At 35.3% G+C, this 7,703-nt stretch overlaps 1 pseudogene; it reads left to right on the top strand.

The window, feature by feature from the left end:
• The window catches only part of LOC105301916, a 17,551-nt pseudogene extending 9,896 nt beyond the window's left edge, over positions 1-7,655 (top strand).
• Positions 7,656-7,703: the final 48 nt, after the last annotated feature.

The raw sequence follows: 7,703 nt of genomic DNA, 5'->3' as shown, positions 1-7,703 counted from the left end.
GTTTTTCTGGTGTTAAGTTGTATGAGTTTCTCATATAGTTTGGATATTAATCTCTTCCTTATTAGACGTATCATTGGTGACTATCTTTTCCCATTGAGTAGGTTTTCTCATTTTGTTGATGGTTTCCTTTGCTGTGCAAACACTTTTTAGTTTGATGTAATTCCATTTATTTATTTTTTCTTTTATTGCCTTTGCCCGAGGAGACATATCTTTAAAGGTGTTACTAAGAGCGATGTCAAAGAGTTTATTGCTTATGTTTTCTTTCAGGAGTTTCATGGTTTCAGGTCTTACATTTAAGTCTTTAGTCCATTTTGAGTTCATATTTGTTTAGGTGTAAGAAAGTGGTCCAATTTTACCTTTTTACATGTATCTGTCCAGTTATGCCAACAACACTTATTGAAGAAACTTGTCTTTACGCCATTGTATATCCTTGCCTCCTTTGTTATAGATTAATTGACTACATAAGCAAGAATTAATTTGGGGGCTGTCTAGTCTATTTTATTGATCTATATATGTATCCGTTCTTATGCAAGTAGCATACTGTTTTGATTATTGTGGCTTTGTAGTACACTTTGATATCAGGGACCATGATACCTCCTATTTTGTTCCACACTAGTGGAAATCAACCAGTCAGAAGAGCAAAAGGAAAAAACAATTTTTAAAAAATGAGGTTAGCTTAAGGGACCTCCTGGATAATGTCAAGCATTCAAACATTTGCATTGTAGGGATCCCAGAAGGAAAAGAAAAGGAGAAAGGAACAGAAGCTTTATTTAAAGAAAGAATAGATGAAAACTTTTCTAACATGGGAAAGGAAACAAACACCCAGGTCCAAGAAGCACAGAGAGCTCCAAACAAGATGTACTCAAAGAGACCCTTACCTAGACAGATTGTAATTAAAATGGAAAAAGTTAAAGAGACAATGTTGAAGGAGGCAAGAGGAAGACAACAAGTTACATACAAAGGAAACTCTATAAGGCAGCTGATTTCTCAGCAACAACTTTAAAAGCCGGGAGTGGCAGGACATTTTTAAAATGCTGAAAGAAAGGAAGCTACAACTTAGAATAACTTACCCAGCAAGGTTATCATTCAGAATTAAAGGAGAGGTAGTGTTTACCAGACAAGCCAACACTGAAGGAGCTCATCACTGTTAAATAAGCTTTATAAGAAATGTGAAAAAGTCTTCTTTAAGCAGAGAATGAAAGACCATAACCAGAAATAAGAAAATATAAGAAAGGAATAGATGAAGCAAAATATTTAATAAATATAGCAAATCAGACATTTTAAAAGTTACTACAAAGATCAGAAGGAAAAAGTATCAAACAAAAACTAAGTAGTTAGGAGATATAAAACAAAGAAATATCTAAAACATGACATCAATAACATAAGCATAAAGGGGTAAAAATGTAGTTCTCATAGAGTATATTCAGACTTAAATGTCTATCAGCTTAAAATAGAGTGCTATAGATATATAACGTGTTCATATTTTGGAAACACTTTGCTTTATTTTATCTATTGATGAATCCTCCAGATCTCTTCATAATAGTACATGCTACTCTTGTATGAGTCTCCAAGTTCAAATGCACATAAAATTCTGTGGACATCATTGAAAAATTGCTGGACTGTAGTGATCCAGTTCAGATTTACAGGCAACAGCAGTGGAGTGTATCACTTGACCCTCCATTTGTGCATAATTTATTGATTTGTTCTGAATAGTTCAACACGCTTCAATACTTGGGATTATTAAATTGACTAATTTTTATTCTAATCATTGTGAAATGGTAGCTAGTGAACATTTTATTACCTCATTGCCAAGATGATGGGCATTTCTGTACATTTTTTTATCTTCTATTAAATGTTTTGCTTCTTTTTCCATTTTTAAATTGTGCATCTGTTCATTTTTACACCGCAAACTATACCTTTTATAGTGCATGTATGGCTGACATTTTTCTTACTTTGTTGTTTCTTTTAATTACCTTAATTTTAATACATTTGACGTATTTGATATATATTTAAATATATTTGATATATTTAATATATTTGTTAGTCTCTGGCTTTATGACATTGTTTTTGTCATATGAGAAAATTTTCCCTATGCTTATATCAATACATGACTTCTAAAAAGTGCCTTCGTTTCATTTTTCATACTGCAATGAATTGGCTATTAGCCATGGAATAGAGAGGAATACAGAGCATTTTTTCAATTAGATCTAAGTTTGTCCTTGCTCCATATATTCAAGTGTTCTTGATGTTTGCCATTGCTCTACAATGCCCTCTCTGTTTTTGACCAACGTCTTATATTAAATTGCTGGCCCATGGAAGACACTGTCCTTTTTTTTTTTTTTTTTTTGTCTGTCTGGAATACTGTAGCTTAAAAATTGTTGATGTATGTTAGGTAGGCCACCACTTTGTGCTTTAGAGGATAGTCCACTTACAGACATTTGTTCTTCCTACTAGGTTTGGAGGAGTAGTTTTTGTTGACTTCTGAAGAGTCTGTTTGGGTGACTTTATGGACTTTAAAAAGATATTATTTGGGACAGGCAACATCTGGGTGACCACTGAATTATTTCTAAGAACATTTTTCATCTTTTCATTCTATTTGATGTTACCCAAGAAAAAAATTTCAATTTTCCCACGAGGACCATTAAATATTCTTTATTAGTGTTGTTTGGTAATAAATTAAATTTAGTCTGGAGGAAACCAGGGGCAAGGTTTCAAATGTTGTCTCTTAATATACTCACATAGGATGAGCTCAGTTCTTCAAACAAGAAGTTATGAGTTCATGTGTGAATTACTGTCTACCAGTAATACTCAGTCGAGACTCAATGCCCAGAGTGTATTCTGGAGGCTAATCATGTCAGTACCATCTGATGAACATGTAAATTACAGACTCTTGAAAGGAAAATAGGAGTTTACTATATACAATATTGTTTACATAAACACCTGAGGAACACTTATCTTTAAGGGTGTTGGGTCACTCTTGAAATGCCAGTTTACTTACACCAGCAAAGGATAAACTTTGTTACCCAGTGTTTGTAAAGATATATAATTTTGGGCCTGCTCATTTTCACTCTCTTCTGCACAGTAGGTAGTAGGACTTTGTTATGAGCCAGTGTTACAGATCTGCTGTAGAAAGAGTAATTAGGGCTGAGCCAGGCAGCTCATCTTATTCGTTGGGCCCACAACAAGAGAGGTGTTCTTACTTTGCTGTTGCTCTATCAAGTGGGTGGAAACCTTTTCCCTGCACATGCATATCACTGGGTTATTTATCTCTTTCAAGGACCAGCATTTAAGCAGGATTGTGCCACTTGGGGTTCCTATTTTTAGAATGGGCAGTCATGTTGCTGTGCCAACATGGGAACCTGGAATTGAGAGAAGTTGGAAGGAGAGCCTCTAGAGTGGCTGGCTGGATATCACTTGCTGCTGAAATTCGAGAAAGGGAGTTTTATGGTGTTTTTTGTTTGTTTTGTTTTTGAGGAAAGCACTTTGAACTCTTTATGTATTTTATAATCATATAAATTAATCATCAATCCATTGTGGACTTCAGTGAACTCCCTTGCAAATTCCATGTCTTAACCTGTTCCTCAAAGTCATCAAGGCCCAGGTTACAGTGTTAGGATTCTGCCGGGAAGAATTCCTCTGATTTTATCATCTCAGTGTATGTGCCTATACATCCTAAAAATTGGTAGGAAGCAACCCTGAGACTCATGAGTATAGGGATTTGGGGGATGTCTAAGTTGTCATGCCTTCCTCATGTCTGAGCTGTATTTTCCAAATAATTGTCTACCTCCAAGAAATCAGACAGAAAAGAAGGCAAAACTGATTCTGTGATAAATGTTTTACAAACCCGTTATAATTTATACTGCTCCACAAGAATATTTGTCATTCAGCCAACTGGATCTGACGACTTCTAGTGGCCTGGAGTGCTTCAGGATAGTGTGAACAATTGGATCTTGTTACAAGTCAGATTTCACAGGCCTACTGGCCTCTCATGTTTGGTGACGAAAATAGAAGAAAAAACTTCTAGTTCTTTATTGTGCTTTCATTAAAAGCTCATACAGATATAATGCTGTGCTTCATGGAGTGATGCATGATATGGTGGGTAATAAAGGAGATGAGTTTTTCTCACAACGAATTGATGTGCTTAAAATGGAAATATTTGTTTCATTTGTATAGCATTTCTGTCATTTCTCCAAGGCACTCTGTATCCTGATATTAGATAGCAATGAATACTCATGTGATTGCAAAAACATAGCAATAAATTCCATGTGTTAATGATGCTGTTTAATTTATGAGGAAGGGAGCGTGGAGAGAACTAGTAACAAATAGTTCTGACAACGAAGTCATATGTGAACTTCTTATGAATTGAGTATAGATTCCTAGTGCTGTTCATCTTACCCATTCTTCTTTATACATATTTGGAATGTTTTAGGACTCAGTGGCCTTTGAGGATGTGAGTGTGAAGTTCACCCTGGAGGAGTGGGCTTTACTGAATTCTTCACAGAAGAAACTCTACAGAGATGTGATGCGGGAAACCTTCAGGAACTTGGCTTCAATAGGTAAGAATGAAAACATTCTAACTTACTTGCTTAGTTGATTAGAAAACCAGCTTTGCTTGCTCAACAGTGGAGTTCCAGGAAGTGAAATATGGAAAGGGAATACAGTGGTAGATAAACTAGGCATGGTCACAGCTCATTGTGCAACAATTTTTCTATAAAGTTTTATAGTTTATAATGATTTTTTTCTGGTTTGCATTTTAGGGGAAATACGCAAAGACCATGACATGGAAGCTCACTATGAAATGCCTGGGACAAATTTAAGGTGAGTCTCACTCATATGAGAAAGCAATGTCCTACCGGGATGACATTGTCTTCATGCTATGTCATAAAAATTTTAAAGCAGCATATAAAACAAGTCAGCCAAAGTTTCAAATTTATTTAGTCTTGGAATATTTTCATCAAAATTTTTTTCTCAAATATGACTTAGATATTTAATGTTTCAAAAATAGTGCATTTGGAAACAGTATTTGAAACCCCATTTATGAATGCGCTGTTTTGATAATAGCTATGACAGAGCCCTCTTGCAGAGCATTTAGCATATTCACTTTCAGTCAGAAAGCACTGAAAACTTACACTTTCCTTGATTATGGTAAAAAATGTCATTGTAATAACTATTAATATGAAATCTTTAACAAATAAGACATTAGTAATATGCGTTTCACTTTTTACAGCAGTCACACAGTGGAGAGACTGGATAAAAGTAAAAGAAGTAGTCAGTGTGGAGAAACGTTCAGCCATATTCCAAATCATAATCAGAAAAAGAAAACTCCTACTGGAATAAAACTATGTGAATGCAGTTTATGTGGACAAGTCTTCATGCATCTTTCATCCTTTAATAGGCACATGAGATCTCACACTACAGCCAAACCATATGAGTATCAAGAATATGAAGAAAAGCCATATAAATGTAAGGAATGTGGGAAGGCCTTCAAGTATCGGCAATCCATTCGAAGGCATGAAAGGATTCACACTGGAGTGAAACCGTACATATGTAAGCACTGTGGTAAAGCTTTTAGTTGTCTCAGCTACTGTCGAATTCATGAAATAGCTCACACAGGAGAGAAACCATATGAATGTAAACAATGTGGTAAAGCTTTCAGTTGTCCCAATTACTTTAGAAAACATGAAAGAATTCATACCGGAGAGAAACCTTATGAATGTAAGCAATGTGGTAAAGCCTTCAGCTGTCCCACATCCTTTCGAAGTCATGAAAGGATACATAGCGGAGAAAAGCCCTATGAATGTAAAAAATGTGGCAAAGCCTTCAGTTGTCCAAGTTACTTTAGAAAACATAAAAGAATTCATACTGGAGAGAAACCATATGAATGTAAGCAGTGTGGTAAAGCCTTCAGTTGTCCCAGGTCCTTTCGAAGTCATGAAAGGAGACACAGTGGAGAAAAGCCCTATGAATGTAAAAAATGTGGTAAAGCCTTCAGTTGTCCAAGTTACTTTAGAAAACATGAACGAAGTCATACTGGAGAGAAACCGTATGAATGTAAAGAATGTGGGAAAGCCTTCAGTTGTCCAAGTTACTTTCGAAAACATGAAAGAAATCATACTGGAGAGAAACCCTATGAATGTAAGGAATGTGGGAAGGCCTTGAGTTCTCTTACCAACTTTCGAAGACACATGATGAAGCACACTGGAGATGGGCCTTATAAATGTAAGGAGTGTGGGAAGGTCTTTGATTGTCCCAATTACTTCCAATACCATGAAAGCACACATAGTGGAGAAAAGCCATATGAATGTAAAGAATGTGGTAAAGCCTTCAGTACTCCCAGGTCCCTTCAAAATCATGAAAGAACTCATACTAGAAAAAAACCTCATGAATGTAAGGAATGTGGTAAAGCCTTCAGTTTTCCCTGTTCCCTTCAGAAACATGAAAGAAGTCATACTGGGGAGAAACCTTATGAATGTAAGCAATGTGGGAAAGCCTTCACTTATCTCAGTTCCATTCAAAAACACGAAAAAGCTCATAGTGGAGAGAAACCTTATGAATGTAAGGAATGTGGGAAAGCCTTCATTTCTCTCTCTAATGTCCAAAGACATATGATAAAACACACTGGAGACGGACCTTGTAAATGTAAGGAATGTGGGAAAGCCTTTGATTGTCCTAGTTCATTACGAACACATGAAAGAACTCACACTGGAGAGAAACCCTATCAGTGTAAAAATTGTAGTAAAGCCTTCAGTCGTCCCAGTTCCTTACGAAATCATGAAAGAACTCATACCTAAGGGAAAGTCTATGAATATAAAGAATATGGAGAACCTTTTGTGGACATGTAAGGATGCACACTGGAGAGATGCCATATATGTAAAGAATATGGAAAAGCCTTGAGTTGTCTGGTTTCCTTGGGAAAACACACACACACACAAAAATCAAAGTGGATAAAGTTCTACTGAATGTGAACAATATTCGAAGTCCTACAAAACCATGTGAGAATGCACACTGGATAGAAATTGTATAACTGAAAAATGAGACAAATTTTTTAATTTTAACAAATATTTTCAAAGTAGTGTGAAAACTGCGTCGGAAATAAGTTATATCAATGTAAATAATATGGGTAGCCCAGTGAAAACCAAGTAGGGTATTCTAGAAATGTCAGGACATGAAAGAAATGTCATAAATGTTATACATATATGGTCTTTATTACTGACGTTAAGTGATTCTCTGTAGTATGGAGTTCTACTTACTTTTGCAAGTAAATTTTGAAGTGAGAATTCTGTAGGTACTGTTTAAGAAACAGTTACTAAATTTAACAAGCTTTTTTCCCCTTTAGTCAGTAAAATTTTTGTATTTCTATTTTGAAGTCTGTTAGATCCATGGGTGAATGGAAGTATATTTCTAATATACAAGTAGGTTTAATTTTTATATAATTTTGTAATTGACCTACAAGGAAAGGATGATCGAAAAATGACACTTTTGGTATTTGTTGGTTTTTTTCCCTACTGGCCTCCTGTGACAAGTACTGGATATGTTTTACCCATTATATATATAAATTTATATATATATTCCACCTTTCTTAACAGAAAACTATCATTTCATTGGCCTGAAAGAGCCTTAGTTTGTTTTCCCTGCCAATAAATATTTGGCATAAATTTGTAAGGGTGCAGAGTTCATCACAGAATATAGTCTCATGCAAATTA

This window comes from Pteropus vampyrus, unplaced genomic scaffold (genome assembly GCF_000151845.1).
Source record: "Pteropus vampyrus isolate Shadow unplaced genomic scaffold, Pvam_2.0 Scaffold255, whole genome shotgun sequence".
Taxonomy (NCBI): Eukaryota; Metazoa; Chordata; class Mammalia; order Chiroptera; family Pteropodidae; genus Pteropus; species Pteropus vampyrus.
The sequence above is the reverse complement of the archived record's forward strand: the minus strand, read 5'-3'. Positions and strand labels throughout refer to the sequence as shown.